Raw genomic sequence first — 23,011 nt, forward strand, 5'->3', positions numbered from 1 at the left:
CCGGAGGAAGACTTGCACTCGCAGAAATTAACAGTGAGAAATGTTGTACTTGAAACAGTCTCTCTCCTGGGTGAAAAATATGTAAAGTGGAACAATGCAAAATATCGATGAAATTTTGAACATTTTGAGTAATGTGAGATTTGTGAGTTTTTGTGAATTTTGCATGCATAATTAAAATGTCGCCCTGTCCTCATTAAAACATACATGCATTGCTTCATTACAGTGATCAAATAGCAACAGAACACATACGAGGTGGGAAAACTGTTACATTTTGACATATCCTTCCAGTATAAAACCTTTGCTTGAAATCAAAAGAGTATAGTGGCCTAGAGTGCAGTGGCATAGAGTACTTTGGTATTGACAAAAGTAGTGTAGAGTGCAGCGTAGAGTAGGAGTGGCACAGAGTGGAGTGGCACTGAGTGCAGTGGCGCAGAGGAGATTCTTTCAGAGCAGAGTTGAGTGGTGCACAATAGCATACAGGTGCGCAGAGTGGTGAAGAGCGCAGAGTAAATTGGAGAGGCATAGAAAGGATTGGCATAAAGTGTTTGGGTGTAGAGTGCAGTGTTACATGGAGTGAAGTGGAGTTTCATGGAGTGGTGTCGAGTGTTGTGGAGTGTTGTGGAGGGAGTAGAGTATGGTGGAGTGGAAAGGCATAGAGTGTAGTAGAGTTGAGTGGAATAGGGTGTCTGAGTGGAGTAGAGTGGAGTGACATAGTGTCATTGAGTGCCACAGAGGATGTTGGGTAGACTGGAGTAGAGTGTTGTAGAATAGAGAGGTTTAGAGTGGAGTAGATTGTTGTCATAGAATTGAGAGGCACAGAATGGAGTAGAGTGTTGTAGAATTGAGTGACATAGAGAAGAGTGGAGTGGCATAGAGTGCTGTGGAGCGGCACTGACTGGAGAGGAGTGGTGTATAGTTGAGTAGTGGGGTAGAGTGGAATGATGTGTTGTAGAATAGAGTGAAGTGTCAAGGAGTGGCATAGAGGGAGTTACGTAGCACAATGTAGAGTGGAGTAGTGTTGTAGAGTGTCATAGTGAGAAGCAAATTGTTGCAGAGTGGAGAAGTAGTGGTGGAGTAGAGTCCCATAGAGTGAAGTCGAGTTTAAAGGAGTAGAGAGTCATAGAGTGGAGTATTGTAAGTGTAATGTCGTAGAGTGGCCCAGAGTGAAATGGCATAAAGTATAGTGGTGCAGAGTAGATTGGTGTAGAGTGCATTGGTTTTGAGTGAAGTGGTGTAGAGTGCACTGACGTACAATGCAGTGGCATGGAGTAGAGTGATGCAGAGTAGAGTGCAGGGGCACGGAGTACAGTAGTGTAGAATAGATTGTTTCATAGTAGGTTAAAGGGTGAAGAGTGGAGTGGTACAGTGCAGAGGTATAGTGTAGAGGGGCAGAGAGGGCAGTGGTGGATGGGTAGAGTGGAGTGGCATGCAGTAGAGTGGAGTGGTCCAGAACTGATTGGAGTGACGTAGATTGTTGCAGAGTAGAGTGGTGTAGGGTGCAGTGGTGCAGAGTAGTTGGCATAGAGTGCATTCGTTTTGAGTAAAGTGGTGTTGAGTGCATCAGTGTAAAGTGCAGTGGATTAGAGTACAGTGGCATTGAGTAGGGTGGTGCAGAGCACAGTACAGTGGTGTAGACTGGTGCAATGTAGAGTGCAGTGTCATAGATTTCAGTCGCAGAGAGTGGAGTAGAGTGGTGTAGAGTGCAGTGGCATAGAGTGCAAAGACATAGAGTAGGTAGTTTCAGAGTAGAGTGAATTGGCATAAGGTAGAGTGGTTTAGAGTAGAGTGCCATAAACTGCAGTGGAGCAAATTGGAGTAGAGTGGCATAGAGTGCAGTGCCATAGAGTAGAGTGCATTGGCAAAGAGTAGAGTGCAGTGGCAGAAAGTAGAGTGGCAGAGAGAGCAGTGTTGTAGAGTAGACTATCGTACAGTGCAGTGGTGTATAGTAGAGTGCATTGGCGTGGAGTGCAGTGGCATAGAGTGGTGCAGAGAGCAATGGCATAGAGTACAGTGGTGCAGAGTAGAATATAGTGGCGTAGAGTGCAGTGCTGCATAACGTAGTGGCACACAGTATTGCAAGATAGAGTATTGTGGCTTATAGTGTAGTGGGACAGAGTAGAATGGTATAGATTACATTGGTTTTGAGTAAAGTGGCAAAGTGGTGTAGAGTAGAGTGGAGTGGCACAGAGCAGACTGGAATGGCGCTGAGTAGACTGGAGTGGTGCAGAGTAGGGTGGCGCATAGCAGAGTGGAGAGGTTCAGAGTGGTGTCACAATGAGTGCAGTGGTGCAGACTAGATTATTTTAGAGTAGAGTGGAGAGGGGCAAAATAGCGTATAGTTGCACAGAGTGGTGTAGAGAGCAGAGTAGATTGGATTGGCGTAGAGTGGATTGGCATAAAGTGTTCTGGTGTAGACTGCAGTTGCACAGAGTACAGTGTTGTGGAGTAGCATACAATGGAGCGTCTTTGAGTGGAGTGGTGTAAAGTGTAGGGGCGAAGAGTGCAGTGCTACATAGCAGAGTGGATTGGAGAAGAGTACAGGCATAGGCTGAGGCAGCATAGAGTGCAGTGGTGCAAAATAGATTGGAGTAGCATGGAGTGAAGCAGGGTGCAATGGTGTAGAGTGTACAGGCATGAAGTGCATTGGCTTAGAGTGCAGTAGTGTGGCATAAAGTTGAGTGGTGGATAAATGAATGAATGACCAATATTTGTGTAGTGCACAGCTACTCCTTCCGCAGTGTCACGGTGCTGACAGTTTGCAGGGTGCAAAGTATTGTATTGTATTGTAATTGCATTTATATAGCTCTTACTACCCCTGACGAGGCGTCAAAGTGCTTTTTTGGCGAGTAGCGCGCTACTCTGGGACCCATAGAGAATTAGTGTTGAATTAGAATAGTGAAACATGCAAGTAAATCTTAAGTGTTGGATAGGTTAGTCAGTTATTTGGATTTGGAATGATAGCCGAAGGATAGAGGAGGACAAAGGTTTGTATTTATATAGCGCTGTTGATGCACGCTATTCAGGAAGCCTACAAAGGATTAGTGGTGAATTATTATGGTGAAATATGAAGTAATTTCAGTGGTGGATATTAGTCAGTTACTTGGAGTGAGGAGTATAGTGGAGAGCTAAAAGGGGAAGAAAGATTTGCATTCATATAGCACTTGTTACCCCTGATGGGTGTTGAAGCGCTTTTCTGGCGAGTAGCACACCACTCCGGAACACAAAGGATTACTGTTGAAAATTAGTATTGTAAAAAATATGAAGTAATTTGATTAGTGGATATGTTATACAGTTATTTGGGTAGTATATTAGTATAGTTTAATATGGAATTTGAGAAGTGAACATGTTAGTCTGTTAATTTCGATTGAAAAGGATAGTGGAGGGATAAAAGAGCAAAGGATTTTTTTTAGGTCTTAGCAGTAGGAGGAGGCTTTTGTATGAGTAAAAATGAGTTTGAGGGGAGGACTCAGAGGGAAGAGTTTAGAAAGGTTTGTTTTAGGGGATCGGTATAGTAAAAGAGGTGTCATATGATGCTAGGAGGGGTAGAGTAGGAGAGAGTCTAGAAAGGGTTATTTTGGCAATCATAGTAGTGGTATGGGGTTTGGGATAAATGAGAGAGTGGATGTAGAGGATAGATTGATAGATGTATAGGATGAGAGATAGGGTAGTACATTGGAAGAAGTAGTAGAAGAAGTTTGAGATGAGTCAGAAGGTTGGGCTAGATGATATATTGAGCGAAGTATAGGCTTAGAAATAGGGTAGTGCATTGGAAATACTAAATTAGAAGAAAGTGATAAATATATAGATCCATACTTACATTGAAAGTATATAGATACATAAAGGAGATAAATATATGTAGATTAAAGATATTGATAGAGGCACAGGATGAGAAACAGGGTAGTGCATTGGATATGCTTTTTCAGGAGAAAAGTAACAGACACACAGATCCAAGTACATGGAAGGTACATAGGAGGCACAGTGGAAGTATGTACATGTAGAACAAAGAGGATTTTTATTTATTTACTTTTATTATTATTTTTTCTCTCAACAACAATTATTTTACATGTTTATACAAAGTAATACACAAAGATAGGTACATATCTATAGTGAAAACAAATGCTTGTATACAGAGGGATCTGCTGTAAATTTCTGTTTGCGTATGGTGCGTATTTGGGGAAGAGCCAAATCTTGAGTAGTTTTCTGAAGATAAGGTGGTTGTCGGTGAACCTTATGTTGGGGGGTAAAGAGTTACATAGTTTGGCTGCTTAAACAGAGAAGGACGTTCCTTCCCTAAAAACTGCACTAAAGCCTAAACCAAATTGGCATCTCTGGCCACAGGTAAGCCCCTGGTAAATGGTACCCTAGGTATCCAGGGCACTGTGACCAGAGAAGACCCCTAAGGGCTGCAGCACTTATTATGCCACCCTTAGGGGCCCTGTACCCTGACACCCATACACTGCGTTGGCAGACTGAGTTCCTTGGTACAGAACTAAACACAGTCGACATGACACACATCCCTATGTGCCATGCCCACAAACACACTGTCCTGGCATACATCAGTCACCCCTCTAGCGGGCTGCACTATGCCAGTGGTGTGGGCACAGGTGCATGAGCCCTGTGCCCCTACAGTATCCAGGGCCATTCCTGGGCACTAAGTGCAGTGATGCCATTAAGAGTATATGGTGCTTGGAGGTTGTCATTTCGAATTCCACAGCACCATAATTGCTACACTGAAAACTGACAAGTTTGGTATCAAACTTCTCAGCACATTAAACCCACACTGATGTCAGTGTGGATTTAATGTAAAAATGCACTACAGAGGGCATCTTAGAGATGCCCCCTGAACCTAACCCACAACCAGTGTCCTGACTGAGAGGCTGCCTAGGCTGCCACACAGCAGACATGTTGCTGGAATGCTAGGTAGAGAGCCATCTGCTCTCCTGGGCCTGCAACAATGCACACCCTGGGTCGAGGTGCTAGGTCTCCTCCCCCAGGATGGGCAGGGGTAGCTTCAAAGGGATGCCGCCTTTGTAAGCTTCCCCAGGCCACTTCCTTTACTCAGCAACTAGTCCCCACCAGCTCTGACCCCCACTCTGGCAGGAAGACAGGCGGGAAAAACAAAGGAAGGGGATGTGCCATCCTCTGCCAACCCCACCCCTCAGGTGGGGAAGGCGGTTTAAAGGCTTTTTGAGAATGGGGAGCCCTACCCAATCATAGATAGGCTCCTGCCCCCCTCCCACAGCAGAAGAGTAGGATAGGGGGTCTACTCACCCCTCGACAGGCACCCATTGGTCCCTGCCCTGACCCTACCTGTAAACGCTCCTGAATTTAGTATTTAAGGGCACCCTGAACCTTCCTTCCTAAGATCCTGATACAAGCAAGAAGATCAAGAAACAAGAAGACCTGCCTTGCAGCTGCTAAGAAAAGGACGACACCAACTGATTGGCCCCAGCCCTACAGGCCTGTTGACCCTCGAAACTGCTCCTGCTAAAACCCGGCACCTTCAGTGGTCAGCAACCTCAATAACTCCGGAGGACCTGATTGCCTTGTAACTCTACCAAGACTGGGACTCCCACGAGCAGTAGTTCTGCTCAAACTAGCAACACCCCTGGTGCCAGCCAGGAACCGCTAATCCAGCACACTCTGCACCAGCCAAGCCCGGCCTGTGCCTGAGTGGACAAAGACCACGAGGACGTCCCCCAGGGGATTGTGACCATAAATCCAGTGCCCAAGGACCCTCCTCGACGACCCAGTTGACGCCTGCAGCCTCAAAACAAGGGACCCCCTCCAACCGCGACCAGCTGAGGGCAAGATTTCCCAAAGTCAAAAGAAACACCTGCACCCAACGCCCCACGGCCCCCTGTGCCCAACTCCTGGGTGTCTACCTATCCTCCAAGATCCCAACCTAACTCTCGAAGTGGTGGTCGCACCTGAAGAATCTCCATCACGAGCCTGCAGCCTTTGTTCAACTTCCAGCTTTCCCATTGAATGACATTGAGTGCCCGACGACTCAAAAGCACCCTGCACTCAGCCGCCCGAGTGCCCCTAGGAGTGCAACCTCTGTCCTAATCTACTTCCCCATTTGCCTTGAGCAAGTGACCAGGAGCCCAGCTCCCACAGCCGTGTGACTGACTGACTGAAATATTTTTAAAGCACTCTTTTGCCGAGGCGTCTTGGCGCTATAGCACAGAAGAAGTTACAGAGCTGAGTTAGGGCATAGAGAAGAGCCAGGTTTTTAATGCCTTCCTAAAGCTCACTTTAGATTTGTCAGACCGCAGCGCAGAGGGCGAAGAATTCCATAATTTGGAGGCCTGATGGGAAAGGATTTCCCGCCCCAGTGGGCTGTTCGTATTCTGGCCAGTCACACCAGGTCTTGGCTGGCTGACCTTAATGTGTGCTGCGGGTGTAGCGGGGGAGGAGTTTGGTAAAATCGTCCGGCCCTTTCCCATATTGGGATTTGTGGACCAGACATAAGGCCTTGAATTTAATTCTACGCCTAACTGGGAGCCCGTGAAGTTCGCGTATGGCTTTGGATGTAGGGTGACGTTCTGGCAAATTCATTAAGACTCTAGCTGCTGCATTTTGGATTGCCTGTAGTTTTGCCAACTGTTTTCCCCCAATGCCCAAATAGAGTGAATTACAATAATCCACCCGAGATATTATAAGGCCTCCCATCACCGTCTTCCTTAAAGTAAGCGGGATGTACGGTAGGATTTTTCTGAGCACCTTAATGGTGTAAAAACAGGCCGATGTTACCTGGTTTATTTGTGCCGTACAGGAAAGGTCTTTATCGAGCATAAAGCCAAGATTTCTGACCTTATCCGCTGGAACACGACAAGTGCCAGCCTCCGGAGGACAATAGAGGTGGTTCCAGATAGATGGTTTCTGGCCGAACACTTTAACCTCCGTTTTTTCTGTGTTCAATTTTAAAAAGTTATGGCTCATCCAGTTTTTAACATCTAGGAGGCAATTCCTGAAGCGTTCTGCTGTAGCTTCCACCGACTGAGAAAGTGACACTACAATTTTTTGTGTCGTCGGCGTACAACACTAGGTGCTGACCGTGAGATTTTATTAGTGCAGCAAGAGGCGTCACGTACAGGTTGAACAATGTCGATGATAAGGCCGAGCCTTGGGGTACACCTCCTGAGAGGGAAAATTCATTAGATTGAAGACCTCCCTAGTGGACTTGTTGGATTCGAGCACCTAGGAAAGACGTCAGAAGAGTTAGAGCAGTGTCTGTGATTCCCAGGGCTCTCTGCCTGTTCAGTAATACCTCATAATTCACAGTGTCGAACGCCGCTGTTAAGTCCAATAGGATCAGGGCCGTTCTACCACCTTTTTCCATTGTCCTGCGGATATCCTCAGTTGCCATAATTAAGGCGGATTCTGTTGAATGGCAAGGTCAAAACCCATGTTGTGAAGGGTCTAGTAAGTTGTTATGATCTACGTACCTCAGTAATTCTTGTTTCATAGCTTTTTCCAGAATCTTAGCTGGTAGAGGTAGGCAGGATATTGGCCGATAGTGCTTTGGTTCCGTCGGATTCAAGGTATCTTTTTTGAGGATGGGCCTAATGCAGGCTTTCTTCCAACTGCAAGGAAATTTACCCGAGCTGATGACCTCATTTAGCAGAGGAGTCAGAGCTGTACTTATTGTCTCTGGAATCATATGCAATATATAAGGAGGGCAAGGGTCTAGAGGTGACCCTGATTTCATCTGAGTAAGTAGATTACAGACCTGTGTCTTTTCTAGGAGTGGGAAGTGAGAGTAATTAGTGACAACAGGTGTTGTGTGTTCTCGATAGGTAGCAGATGTGCCTACTACTAAAGTGTGAAGGTCATCACAGAACCTTTTGTTGGAAAAATGTTGCCATGTTCTCAACAAAGTTCTGGTCGGTGTCACGGGGACTCTTTGCCAGGTGGGCGACCGTTTGAAATAATTCCCTGGAGGAGTTGGATGCTTCTTGAATTTTTTTTGTGAAGAAGGTTGATTTAGCCTGAGCTATCTTTGTCTTTGACTCGTGTAAGACTTTGGTATATTCTATCCTGTTTTCGTGACTGTAGTCCATGCGCCAGATTCGCTTATAGCATCGGCATTTGAGTTTTATTAATTTTACGTCCGTGGTGTACCATTGGGCGGTGGCTGACCGTCTTCTTGTTTTTTTCAAATTCCACTGGGGCCAGCTCATCCATTGCATGGCTGATCCAATTGTGGAAATGGGTCGCCCCAGTTTCACTGTTATAAGTTTCTGGTAATGGGGGGTCCCTAGATAGCTTGTTAGCTAATTGATGGGGGTCTAGCTTCTTCCAAGGGCGTAATTTTTCAGGTAACGAAAGATCTCTACGCCAAATGGTAGAGAGATTTGTTTCCAAATTAAAGAAGATGGCCGCATGGTCGGACCAGGGAACAGGCAAGACCGATGTTACTTTTATGTGATCATTGTTGGTAAAGATCCCGTCAAGGGTGTGGCCAGCTGCTTGTGTGGGTTTCAAGACTATTTGGTTCATCCCAAAGCTAGAAAGATTATCAATTAGCGTAGCTGCTTCGGTGTCATTATTTTCCTCAAGGTGAAAATTAAAGTCACCCAGGATTGAATAAGTGACTGAATCTAAGGTAGTTTCCAAACAAGTATGAAGTGCTTTAATGAAAGGGGCTCTGGGTCCTGGGGGCCTGTACACCAGCAGGCCAGAAAACATCATTTGATTTCTATCTTTAACGTTAAAGCTCATAGCTTCAGCCTCCAGATCTAGTTGGGGGAGAGTGGATACTTTGTGGTAGGACCTGTGAATTATCGCAATTCCACCTCCTGTTGAGCCCATCCTATTAACATGTGCTACAGAGTAGCCTTCGGGAACTGCTATATCCCAATCAGGCCCTGACGTTTCAGACCCCAAGTTTCTCTAAGAAACACAAGATCAACGGCATGGTCCGTGATAAGTGCTTCGAGCTCATATTTATGTTTAGACATGGATCTAGCATTTATTAGGATGTTCTTTAAGGTTTTTTTCCTGCTATCAGGGTGGCCTACCGTGTGCATATGTTTATTAGTGGGCAGTGGAAAGTTATTCGCGGTTTTGAGCTTGCTCTTATCCATTTGGAAGTTCTGCTGCTTATGAGGAAGAGTCAGAGGTGCTCTATGAATCCAAAACCCACAGGAGGTGCAGCTAGAGGCATTAAAGATGCCATTATTGTATAGCATGGTGGTATGTTTACAGACTTTTGACTCTAGCCGGAGTAGTTCATCTTTCGAGTGCCTGTTTATAGCACAATAGACATGGGTTTGGGCGCTGAGGGCGGCCCGGCGCGGACGGGTGCAGACAGGCTTGCCTTTGCCTTTTCTGGCATGCTGGTGTACAGGCCCCCAGGACCCAGAGCTGCGCGTCCAGAAGAGCATAGGGCTAAGTAGGCTCGTATCCCGGAAGTCGCGACTGCTAGAGCGCGTCCCTGCAGTCCCACCACTCCTAAGATGGCGGCTATGTGGACTGATAGGCTTTGGACAACCCAGTTTTCCCTCCGCTTCAAACGGGACTTCCCGCAGCGGAACAGGGATAGGGTGTCAGGTAAGTGGTGGTACAATTTTTAAATCAATTGTGCACAAAGAAGCTCTTATTTTCAGGCAGGCTAGGCAGAAAATAATTTTCAAGTCAATTGTGCTCATATGTGTAGAAGTTAAAAACGAACAAATAAGAAAACGTAGTAATCACGATTTAAAAGAATGAATTAATTCTGGCAGCAAAGTCTGTTAAGTATCTGAAGGAAAGTGCTAACCGCTCTGCTAGCTTCCGTCTAGTCGAGTAAGTAGAGTGGTGCAGAGAACAGTGGTGTAGGGTAAATTGGTGCAGAGTAGAATAGAGTGGCATAGAGTGCAGTGAGGTAGATCGCAGTGGTGTAGAGTGGTGTAGCGTGCAGTGCCAGAGAGTATAGTGTCGTAGAGTGTTGCAGAGCAGAGTGGCCTAGACTGCAGTGATGCAAACTAGTTGAAGTACTGTGCACTGGCGTAGGGTGTAGTGGTTTAGAGTACAGTGGTATAGAGATCAGTGGCGTAGAGTAGACTGGTGCAGAGTGCAGTAGAGTAGCGTACAGTACTGTGGCACAAAGTAGAGTGCAGTGGCGTAGATTAGAGTGTAGTGGTGCAGAGTGCAGTGACATAGAGTACAATGGTGTAGAGTGCAGTGGCGTATAGTGCAGTGGCATAAAGTGTTGCAGAGTATAGTGGTGTAGAGTGTAGTGGTGCAGAGAGCGCGCTAGCGTGGAGTGCATTGGTTTTGAGTAAAGTGATATTGAATGGAGAGGCTTAGAGTGGAGTGACATAGAGTACTAGAGTAGAGTGGCGATGGGTAGATTATTCAGAGTAGAGTGGAGAGTGGTGCATGGTAGGGTAGAGTGACGTAGAGTGGTGTAGAGTCCAGAGTTGATTAGAGAAGCATAGATTGTATTGGAGTGCACTGGTGTAGCGTGGAGTGGTAGAGAGTAGAGTGTACTGGAGTGCAGTTATACAGAGTAGAGTGGCATAGGGAAGAGTGGAGTGGATTAGAGGGCAGTGGTGAAGAGTACAGTGAGGTGTAGTAGAGTACAGTGATTTGGCCTAGAGTAGAGAGGCGTAGAGTGGAGTGGCATTGAGTGGAATTGTGCAGGGTAGAGTGCAGTGACGCAGTGTGTAGTGTCGTGGAATGATACAGAGTAGATTGCAGTGACGTGCAGTGGTGCAGGAGTAGAGTGGAGTGGAGTAGCGTGGAGTATTCATTGTGTGGTAGCACACTGCCTTTACAGACAACACAGCTTGAATTGAAATGACCATTACATTTACAAAGACATACAACTTTACTGAAAAGAAGAATATAGCACACAAGCAACAATGTGTATGAATGGGATCATCTAGTGTACTAATTTGTTTTGGTCGCAATAAAATATTTGTTTCCACCAAATTTCAGAATTACAAAAAAATGTGCTTCAATTGTGCTTTTCTAATTCTGATATATTCTGAAAAACCTTAACAGTTTATTTACATTTACATTTTATTGTGTGATAGAAAAAACAATAACATAGTACAGCCTCCCTCAAGCAGAACACCAGTAGCCAGCATGATTGTCACATAACTCCTCTAACTTTGAAATCAGAGAAAGAAAAGCAAATACCAAGCTCCATGGAGGCAACAGCCTGACCTTTGACCTCTGTCTTTGATAGCACAACAAATATGATAAGATAAGAACAAGATTTAAAGACCTGTTCACATAAATCGGGCACTGGTGGGAGAACACAGTAAATAGGGTTTGGGCAATGGAAGGGACAAACTCAAGCTGCACAGCCTAAAACAATTAGGGCCACAAATAAAAAGCAAGCAAACCACAGAGAGAATTGTATTCCCAGGGAAGCTTTCGGAATGTCACCACGATGTTGTTAGCAAACCAAACAGCTGCACTCTCTGGTAGGGCTCGACCTAAAAAGTAAAACTGTCTGTAGTTGCTTAGCCACTATAAGTCAGTGGAGCAATAAATAAAAAATACAATAGATGGCAATGTTTAATAATATTCTTTCCAGCAGTACTTCTGAGATGTCATCAGTTCACTGACAGGGTCGTTGTTTTTCAACATCTCATGCATTAGGTGCAGTTCCAATGCTCCAGTCAAGTCAGAATTCACTGGGTGTTCAGTTCAGCAGGTTTCACTGTCTAGATTTTGTCAGTGAGCTTGGAAAGAGAGTATAACCAAATGGAACATGTTGTACACTTGACAACAGTGATTTTGCTTCCAGGACAGGATAATTCTATTAATATTCTGTGACAACTAATACGAATCTAAACAGCAAACAAATGCATTGCTCCGTTTAGATCTACCCCCAAAACAAATAACACTTACACATGCTTGACCCTAATGGCAGCCCATTGACTTTTTTACAATTTCTCTGCGTTCTATGTGGTAAGAGATTGGATAATTATTTCGGGTGAGTGATCACCCATCTCAAGGAATAATAACACTAGCTTGCCAGGGTGAACCCCCAAGCCACAAAATTAACCTGAGCTCAACCCGCTGATAGGTGTTGCACAGAACAGACAGACTTACTTAGAGCAATGTGAAAAGTATTTATGTGGTTTCAAAACAGTTATAAATTCATAACACCAAACAATAAAAATCCCAACCTGAGCACCAGGTCTGATTCCTTTCCTAGCTTCCTTGGGATGGTAAGCTTGAAATGTATTAGGTACTGGTGCATCTCTGTGAGGCAATTACTCAAGACGTTTTTCTTCGTTAATAAATTATACAGCCCATCACAGTACTTTACTTTGCTGCCCATCACCCAACCAAGTAGTGCTTTACTTGACAGGTCCATAAAATCTCCCAAGAGTGATGTACATTGTTCTGGCAATCCCTAAACTTCAGATGAAACTTCTCTGGGGTTTGACCAAGTCTGCTTGTGAGGGCCTTTTTCAGGGGGGGCATCCTTAACCTGGGCAGCTGTATCTAGGGCCACTAGTGTATCCCTACCAGTAATAGGAAAGTACTTTCACAGACATGTGCTTCCACAGGCTACCCCTTCCCCCGTCCTACTATGGGATGCCATTTTGGACCTCAAGTCACTCTTGTACTGCCTCTTCCCATGTGCCAGCAGAACCTTCTTCTCTTCCAAGGCCTAAGTCAACTTTTTTCCCATAGCAGCCAAGGCCAACTTTTTCTCCTGAGCAGCCAAAGTCAACTTTTCCTCCTCATGGGTAAGAGTAGCCAGATGCAGTTTTAAGGCTCTCTGAGCCTACCTGTTCTCCAGCTGTCGTGGCAACAAACTGTGGGAAGACAAAGTGCTCCCTGCCCTGGAAAATAAGGGCGATGCCACTCCTTGGGGAGAAACACCCTATGGCACTTGGGCAGCCCCATCATCTTCCTCATTCTCTTATTCTATTTCATACTCATTCTCCTCTGAGGTGAACTGTATCTAACAGATCTCTTCCAAGACTCTCAGGGCAATGTGGTAATCCACCTTCTTGGATTCCCTGCTCAACTTCAGCTGTACTATTCACACTTGTTCCTAAGCTGTGCCATGCTAAGGCTCTCTATGTTAGGTAATTTACCTCCATGTTTCCCTTAGACTTAAATTGGAAAAGTTGAGTACGAAAATGAATGTAGGAAAAAAAAAAAAAAAAGTAAGCAATAAACACCAAAAGCCAAGTGAAATATCAAAAAAGTAAATGTTTACTGTCAATTTAGAAAGGGGTTTCTAATTTTAACTCAAACCACTTTGTGGTACTGCAAAACATAAGTCCTGGACCCCTCTGCTGAACACCAATGTAAGAAAGTAGATTAGTATTTGCAGGTGGTGGTCGCCCACTTCCAGGAACAATGACACTAGCTTCTTGAGGTTACTAAATTAATCCCCTGGTAGCTATGGCATACAACAGACAGACTTAACTTAGGCCAATGTTCAAAGTATCTATACAGTACCAAAATAGTTATAACGTAAAAAAAAACAATAAACATCCCAATCCAAATTAGAAAAACTGAGTAAAATGTAGTCAACAAAATTACACCAAAGCATCAAAAATCCAATAAGAGAACCCAGAGATTGGACATTTTCATGGTTTAACTAAAAAACAGCATTAAAAAGCAATCAGTACCATAATACTTTATGGAAATAGTAAACGGGACCTAAGAACAATTTCAGGCCAACCTAAATGCAGAGCGCTATAGATACCAAAGCACGTTTGTCCCAAAGATTTAATCTTCTGACCTAGTATTTTTTATGGATTCAAAATCCTCCAGTGGGCATGCTTAAAGCACTATATGCGGAAGGTGCATCAGATTCAGACACCATTGCCGCAAGGTCCCCCTGACAGCTCTGGAGGTAGTGGAAGTACAAAAATGTTCTATGTTACAACTTTTCAGGGTTTCTGGAACAGCTCCTGTGGGTCACTTCTAAGGCATGAGGAACTCAGAAATAGAACTTAGGAGTCGGAACATACTCCAGCAAAGACAACCAGCAAGGTCCAGTCCAGGTCAAGTTGGTACTCGTCAACTGGTCACTTAAAGAACAAGGACTCTAGCTGTTTGATGTGTCCCTCCACCCACAAAGGAGGTCCATCCACTGACCCTTGGAGTCCACTTCTTTGTCCTGTGTACAAGTGGGTGGAGGTCCAATCCTTCAGAGCTCCTCTTAGGCCATCATAGCAAGCAGAGTCCAGGCCTTTTATGGTCTTCAACAGTACCAAAGAGGAGGGTTCATTGGTATGCCACATTTAAGATTAGCACCAGTTAGTGGGTTGAGGTGACTCCTAGACACAGCCTAAGCAATGGGACAAAAGTTCTGGGGGGAAACCATACCCACTTTTTCAGCAATTCATGTTTACCTTAATGCAAACAATCCCACAATGTCATTCACTCCTAAACTCCAAGATGGAGAAATATTTTCTCCCTTGTGCAGAGCTTTTGTGTTTACCCATAGGTACTGTCACGGACATAAGCAGTCCCCTTCTCTGCAGTAACTCAAAAAACGGTTCTGGGGTAGCTGTACTTCCACTGCATTTGGTCCTATCCTGTAGGGGGGACAAAGAGTTGCCTTCTACAGGTCTCATTTTATATTAACCAAAGGGGAGGCCCCTTCACAAGTAAAGAAAGAGTCCACCCTAATTATCTTCCTGCAAGTGGAAGAAAAACATCTCCTGACACCCAGGCCATTATTCCTGCTTTGGGAGCAGTTTTCACACCTCGTTTAGCTCAAGCACTTACTAGGCAGCTGATGGAGAGCTTATACATTATGCATATATTCCCTAAGCATTTACTAAAAATCTTTCTTAACCATTGAATTGGTGTTAGAAATTAGGTTTCTAGTTGGCAGAGGTATGCACCCTGTCCAAGCATGAACCAGAGTCCTAGTCAGGGTAAGCGTAGTACCCAGTAAAAATGTACCAGTGCTCATCCTCTGGTAGCTTGGCACAGAGCAGTCAGGCTAAACTAAAGAGGCAATATGTAAGGTATTTGTGCTCACACACACACACTGTTAGACCTGGCACCATTGGTGTGGGTCTCCCTTCCATTTTTGCTGTTGCCTCATGTATTTTTGCTGGTGTTAGATGCTTTAGGCACTGGGCCACTGCAATCCAGTGCCACAGTGCGAGTGCTCCCTGTTGTAAATTGATGTATTGATTAGTGATTCCATGATTGGATGTTGGGTTTACTTGTCAGACCTTAGTGCAGTACACTGAGTGCGCCCAGGGCGTATAATCCAAATGCTGCTGGTGGGCCTGCAGCACTGGTTGTGCCACCCACAGATGCAGCCTTGTAAAGTGTGTCTAAGGTCTGCCATTGCAGAGCCTGCGTGCAGTCTGGTACTGGGGGTGAGTGTTTGATTTGCTCAAACGCTCCGTCCATCATCCCCTTTTGTTTCGCTTTGTTCGCCCTAAGTTGGCAGGGTATGCTCAGACGTGAGTCCCTTGCTCACTTGGCCACTGGATTCAAGATAGCCTGGCTGATGAGGATTATGAATCAGAAACCGGTCCCAGGATGCTTGTTTCCGGTCCAGGGAAGACATGGCTTGGCAGTTCGGGCTGGACTATTCCCATGAGGCACAGGGTCAGACTGATTTGCATATGGCCATGTCTGAACTGGGGTGGCTGAGTGAGCTAAAGAATGGTGATGGATTAAACCCAGATCAGTTGACTGGGGGTGAGTGTTTGATTTGTTCAAACGCTCTGTCCATCATCCCCTTTTGTTTCTCTTGGTGGGCCTGCAGCACTGGTTGTGCCACCCACAGAAGCAGCCTTGTAAGGTGTGTCTAAGGTCTACCATTGCAGGGCCTGCGTGCAGTCTGGTACTGTCATGCTGACTGGGCAAGTACACCCACTTGCCAGTCCCTAAACCTTCCCTTTTCTTCATATCAGTCACCCCTATGGTAGGCCCAAGGTCAGGGTGCATTGTAAGTATAAGGTAGGACAAGCCCTGATGTGTGTGGCATGTCCTAATAGTGAATTACAGCCATTTTCGTTTTTCCCTATTGCAAGGCTACCTGTTCTCCATAGGCCAGAATGGGCTGTTAGATTATTACATGTTTATAATCCTAACAGACTCAGAGAACATGGTAGAACTTCGAGTTTAGTATGCCTGGACTCAGAATAATAAAATACATCTTTTAGTGGTTTATTTTAATATTCTGTGTTTTCAAATACCACTTTTAGAAAGTAGGTATTTGCTTGCCTAACCTTTCAAGCCTGCTTCTGCTAGGTGTTGTATTCCTTTGTCTGGTTTTGTTAGTGACAGGACTGGGGGATTCCAACAGACAGGATGAGTCCCCAGTGGTGAATAGAGAGATCTGCATCTAGATGGGATAGAGAAATTGCACATGAACTTTGAATAGGGCTGTGCCTGCCTTCCACAATGCTGGCTCCACCCCCTGGGGAGCAGTTGATGTCTCTGCACTGCACACGGAAAGAAGAGAAGGAGTCCTGTCAACAAAGTGCTCCCGGACTGTACTTGCCTTCCACAATGCTGGCGCCACCTCCTGTGGGGCATCTGATGTTTCTGCCCTGCACTGTGAAAGGAAAGGAGAAGTCTGGTAAACAGAGTGCTCAGGAACTGGTTTGGACTCCCCTCAGAGAACAAAGGATTTTGGGGTATAAATATTGGTACCCTGATCCCATAAAATTAGATCACTTTTGGACTACAAGAAGAAACCTTTACTGAGGAGATGAAGCTGAAGAAACTGAGGAGAGACTATTCCCAAGCTGATGTGTTGCTTGGGGGATTGGCCTGCAGTGGTTGCCTTACTGCCAAAGGAAGGAGAAAGGAACTTTGTGTACTTTGCTTTGAACTTGTGAAAGATCTCCAAGGGCTTGGAAAAGAGCTTGCCTCCTGCTGAAGTCTCAGGGACAACAGAATTCGACCCCCAGCTCCTCAGAGTTCTTTTGGAAGTACCTGCTGCTGTTTTAGGCCTTCTGAGGGACTGCGTGTTGCAAGGAGCTGGAAGCGCGACTCAATGAGTAGACGCGTGTCGCCGTCGCTGGGCCTGCTGTCGCAACTCTGAAGGAGTGTGTCACCGCTGGAACTGTCGCACTGCACCACATCGAAGAAGAGCACCTCGCATCCCCGAGAGGCGCGCCGCCGTCGGAGCTGCTGCTGTCACATATTGGATGTCACCGCTGTAGTTGTCGCATCGTGCGGAAGCTTCACGCATTGTGGGAGAAGAGTGTCGCCGCTGGAGCTGCTGCCGTCGCATCGCGGAACAAGGGTGTTGCCGCTGCAGTGCACGCATCGAACCGAGAACTTCTTGCATCCCCGAGAAGCGTGCCGCATCTGGAAGATCTTCACGTCTTTATTTCTTTGCACCTGAACCTTGCCGCATTTCCCTCACTGCGACATTGTTTGTCGTGGAAGCGCAACGCAACCTAAGGTACATTGACCAAAGTGTTGCATCCAAGAACTGAACTGAACTAAGCCTAAATCTACCATCTTAAAGTAAAATTATTGTGTATTTTTGTTGTTTATGGTCTTGTGGTAACTCTATATAAAGTCTACTTATTTTTTATATAAAACCTTGTGTGGTGTCCATCTGTAGTGTTGTCACTGGGTTACTGTATGTGGTCACATATGCTTAACACACAACGCCTCTGAGATAAAACCTGACTGCTTGTGCCAAGCTACCAAGTGGGTGAGCAGGGGTTATTTTAGGAGTGTAACCCCTTATCTTGACTAGAGGCGAGGGTCCCTATTTGTCACAAGTACCTACCTGTGTCAACTAGAGACCCCCAAATAACACACACACACAAACAGTCACACAGTGAAAACCCCACAAGAAGACTCCAGACTGTTGTAGAAAGATAGTATCTCTTTTACTCTTTCAAACAAGACCAAAATGACAAAAATTCATTCAATGGTTCATGAGTTATGATTGCTCAAAGTTATTAACACAAATATACTTTTGAAAACACATACGCTTCTACTAGGTAATTTACGGTAACGCTGGGGAAATGACAGTGATCCAAGCAGAGGATCAGCAAATAGGCTTTCTCAGCATGTTAGAATTAATATGTTGCATCAACAGTTAGGGAAACAGTTAGGCAACTGCAGGTCCCTCGAGACCAGTGGAATTCAGGCAAATCCAGCCGCCCGCGATAACCTGCAGGTTGGCTACGGAGACCTTGCAGGTCTCAGTACACACAGTAACTTTCTGGGGGGGAAGCTGCGAGATTGACGTCCTTGTGAATAGAGCTTGCGGTGTTGGGATCTCCTCCTTCTGGCAGCCTGCATTGTTGCGACAAGCTGCGCTAAGTTCAGTGCTTAATTTGTAAAATATGAAGTGCAGGTGCTCACAGTTTTTAAAGAGCCACACCCACTTCCCCAGCTCCGCCCACTTCCTCCAGTGGCTCCATCCACTTCCTTTATTGGCTCCATCTACATCCACAAGTCTCAACACATCAGAGCCTCCTCCACATTTCTTGGGTTCTGCAAGAAGCTGATGGCCCAGATCTTCACAAAAGCACCTCAGGCACCTCACACGTACAAACCTGCCCAGACCACTTAATACCCTCCTGGGTGATTAGTGCGCTATACAAATCAATATAACATAATATAACATATAGGAAGCCTATGACAACAACATAAAAGTGAACTCAAATTAGAGAATGTGAGTAAATCTAAAAAATAGAGCTTTAGAAAAGGTCATTTGAGGACTTGAGGCAACTTTGCAAATGAAAGAAAATGTGCTTGTACAAATGCAGGCAGGAAGATGAGCACTAGAGTAAGGAAATAAATAAGTAAAGGATGAAAAAAGGAGGAAATAAGAAAATAATGTGAAAGAAAGGAAGAAATTAAGGGATGGAGGTAGAAACACATTTTGTATGTATATAAAGCACATATTTACCAGAGAGGGCCTTGACACTGAATTGAACCTGCTATCCAGCTTAATTGCGCTCATTTTATCTAAAGATGAAAGACTGAGTGGCCACACCAAGATTTCAACTTATGACCCTGAGTTAGAACGCAGATTCCTGGAGTGGATATAAACATATGTGCAAGATGGAAAAATTAAAAGGGAGAGTGAGGAAGGAAGAGAGGTCTGAAGGCAAAGATAGATACGGTAGACAAAGAATGTGAAGAGATGTGGAAAGCAGACCGGGCTCTTATCCCATGTCAGCAATAAACATCAGTAAGGTAGGAAAGGTGGCACCTGGGACCTGCTGATCCTATCACATATGCCACTGTCTCTACCCATGTGTTTTGAGCAGTGATGCCTCTTATTCCTTGTCACCGGATCAGCTTCCCCTGCATCCTGCGGCATCTTCAGCATCCTGCAGCCCTTGCATCAGGACAACTCCATTGAAGTCTCTGGAACTGGACTGGGGCTGCTTTGACTGTGACGTAACAGTCTAACAAAGCCTGTGGGCATTGTGACTGGTTTCCTTTCTGTGTCAGTTGTCCAAAGTGGATCGGAGTAGAAGTTTACAACTTTGTAAACGTTGTCCAAAAAATTGCAAAGTTGAATACATGCACTGTCCAATACAATGATTTATTCGACTGAGTGAAAAAGCAGTGATTTATTGTTTCTTTGGAAATTCATATCTCTAGAACTCTCTGGTGGATTTTTGTCATTAAGGCGTCTATTCGAAGATAAAACTGCAGCCTATTTTTATAAAGTAGTGTCAGACTTTTATTGTGTTGTGGTTCTTTACCATTCAATTGTTCAGTAATTCTTAATTATTTATACTTGTTCTTGTGATAAAACCTGACTGTTCAGATCCATATCTACCCTGGGTTGTGATAAGGTTTTTCAAAGAAAACCTGACTGGACCTTGTACACGTAGTGAGTTTATCACATGGTGAGTTTGCACAATCACATCCTATAATAAACCACCTTCCTCACAGTGACCAATATCCATGCTCTATTCCATTGGAAGATGAATTGCATAAGATAGTTACATCAGCCGTGGCTCCTCCGCTATGGCAGAGGGGTGCCGCCCCACTGCTCTTTGAGCAGTGGAAAAGGGAATAAATGAAATGATAATTACACAAAATTATGTTTTATGTTTCCAAACTGAAGCAGGTTTACGGGACGAGCAGGACTGGGCTGTTGTCACAGCCAGCAGGAGAGGAGTGGTTGGGGCACTGTAGTGCTCATGACAGTTTGACCAGCCGTTTTGGGCCGACTTAACAGTCATGCGCACTTCGCATATTCTCCACTAGCTATATTGCACAGCCTGGGTTACCTGCTGTATTGCGCAGCCTGGGTGGAGAACATGCAGAGGCTCCCACTCCATGTCCTATCATGACACTACTGTCATGCTGGTGACAGCAGCGTCGTGATTGGCTTAGGGGAGCCTGTGTGTGCTTCCTGCTTCCAGTAGGAAAAGAAGAGGATGGAGGCAAGGCTGCAGGCGGCAGCCATGTAAGTCACTTTTTTTTTATTTTTCTACCCCCACATGTACTGTCCAGTGGCAGCCGCCACTGAGTTACACTCCATTGAGCTATAGTCTCAATCAATTAGGCTCTACCAGGCCACCAGGCCATTTTCAGGCCCTGTTGATCAAAACTCCTAAAACTGAGGAAACTGAATCTAGTCCCAAGAGGAAGAGCTCCCAAACTAATTTAGTAAGAGCAAAGAAGCAGTCCTTATCGTTTTAGAATTGTCAGTCGCAAATTACATTGTCACATTATCCTTTCATGATATCTAAATACCGACATATGCATAACTTCCGTTCTTATGTACTTGCAATCACCTTTATTCCAAGACCAGACGTCTTGCCATATTACAAGCTGCAGTATTACCTAACTGAAGCATAATAACAGGATATATATCATTTCCTGTCCTGTCGTTTGTTTGTTTGCGATCTCTTTGCAACTCTTTCCTTGCCTACATTTACCATTTCTTCATTCTTGTATGAAAAAAACATGTTGTTTACTATATATTCCTCACCATCTCCTTGTTCTGTATATTTGCTTTGTGGCTTTACCCTTTTTACAAGTTTTTTATCCCCTTATTTAATTTGCAATAATGTTACCAACGACCCAAATTTCCTTCACTCTTAAACATTTAATCTCTGAAACCTTCGCCCTTTGTTCATAAACCCTTCGCCCGACACCCTTCACTCCTAAACCCTTCACCCTTAAAACCTTCATCTATAAACATTTCACATTGCACCCGTAAGCGCTTCACTGTTCATTCTTAAACCTTTTCCCCTTAACAATTCATCTTTTGCTTCTAAGCCCTTAACTTCTAAACCCCTAATCTTTAATCAATAAAGCCTTCATTCCTAAATGCTTCATCCTTCACCCTAAACTTTTCACCCCCTTAATCCAACACCACTAAACCCATAAACCATTAAGTCTTAAACCATTCGCCCTTAAATCTTAGTCTCTTGGACCCCTTCCCGTAAAACTCTCCGCCCTTAAATCTATTTACCCCAAACCTTTCAACCTGAAACCTTCCACCGTTCATTTTTTAACCCTTCAAACTTAAACCCTTCACTCTTAAACTCTTCACCAATCACTCTAAAACATTTGACCCTTCACCATTTTGTCCTTTACCCAAAACCATTCACGATGTATGCTTATATGCCTCAGAAATCCCCCTTCACTCCAAACCCTTCAACCTTCACCCTTAAATTCTTCACCTGTAAACCCTACTCACTCCAGCCTTAAATCCTTCTCTCTCAATTCCTTAACTCTTCAGCCCTAAACCCTTAGTCATTCACCCCTTATCCGTTTGCCACAAAACTGATCACCCAGAAACACTTCACATTACACCCTTAAACCCATCACTGTTTATCCTTTAACCTCTCATCCATGAAGCATTCACCTTAAAACCCTTCACCCCTTAGTTCTGAACTCTTCACCCTAACCCTTTCACCCCTCACCCATAAATCCTTCATTATTCACCCCTAAAGCCTTTATGAATAAATGCTTCATACTTCATCCTTAAACTCTTCATCCTCAAACTATTAATTGCTACATACTTGACCCATCCCCATTAACCCTTGAATTTTCACCCCTAAACCATTTACCTCTTCACCAATAAACCCTTCACCCTTAAAACAGCCGACGCCACTTCACCCCCGTCTTCCCTGTGCAGCCACAACCTCCCAACACTGCTTGCTTGTTTCTGAAAGAAAAAAATACTCACTCTTTTAGACGTGTTTCTGCGCAAAGAGACAAAGAAACCGAATAAAAGCAGATGCCTTCGAGAGGGAAGAGACGTGAGTGCTCACCGCCGGTAGAACGCTCCGTGGAATGGGAGTCCGCGGGTTGGGCGAAAAAAAATGTCTCACAGGAACAGTGCCGCGTCTCGCGGGCCCTTCTGCCCTGAGTAGCTCCCCGGTGCTCCCACACATGAAAGCCCCCGCCCTCACCCTGCACAATCAGTGACCTAATAACGATGCACTGCCATTGTGTACAACTCCCTGCTGAAAATGGTATGTTCTACCTTTTGTGCCGCTCCTCGTGAGGCGAGGGCACGGGTGGCGTCAATAGGAGACATCACAGGTCGGCAGTTGCGTAACACAAAATGATGGCACCACCTGTAGAATGTAATGCGGGGCCCGAGTCCCCCACACGTTACAGATATTCATTGGCCTTGCCTGAGTTCGAGCACCCTGCGCTGCAGGGGGCGCCTTAAGCCCCTGCTTGTCGAAGTGGACAGTGGACCGGCTGGGGAACCGCAGTGACAGGAGGGCTGGCTGTCCGGAGACTTAATCCGGAGTGCTGACATTTCAGCGCGGGGCCTGCTTTGAACGCAGCCAACTTCCAAATCCTCCTGCTATGCACCTCAATTCAGTTATATATAGGCAACACTAAGAATGCAAATTATCGCCTTAACGTGCGAAACCAGGAATTAGTCTACCATAAGTTGAATTAACATCTGGTATTCAGCGAATGTATGACGTTACAACGAATTCCGTTGCAACGCATGCCTTTACCACGCATGCGTTACAACGGAATTCGTTTTCCACGCTTAACCTTTACCTCGAATATTCCTTTACCACGCATACATTTACACCGTTTTTTGTTGTAAATGTATGCATGGTGAGGGCATACTCTTGATAAA

At 45.0% G+C, this 23,011-nt stretch overlaps 1 protein-coding gene across 2 annotated transcripts in view; it reads right to left on the bottom strand.

The window, feature by feature from the left end:
• LOC147711485 (trypsin-like) overlaps positions 1 to 22,249 on the bottom strand; it is a 524,589-nt gene extending 502,340 nt beyond the window's left edge. For both annotated transcript variants that reach the window (XM_086920189.1, XM_086920188.1), the window contains exon 1: positions 22,091 to 22,249. The gene's annotated coding sequence lies outside the window, so the exon portion shown is untranslated. The remainder of the gene's footprint in view (positions 1 to 22,090) is intronic.
• Between the last annotated feature and the right edge of the window lie 762 nt (positions 22,250 to 23,011).

This window comes from Lissotriton vulgaris, chromosome 5, assembly GCF_964263255.1.
Source record: "Lissotriton vulgaris chromosome 5, aLisVul1.2, whole genome shotgun sequence".
In the NCBI taxonomy this organism is placed as follows: domain Eukaryota; kingdom Metazoa; phylum Chordata; class Amphibia; order Caudata; family Salamandridae; genus Lissotriton; species Lissotriton vulgaris.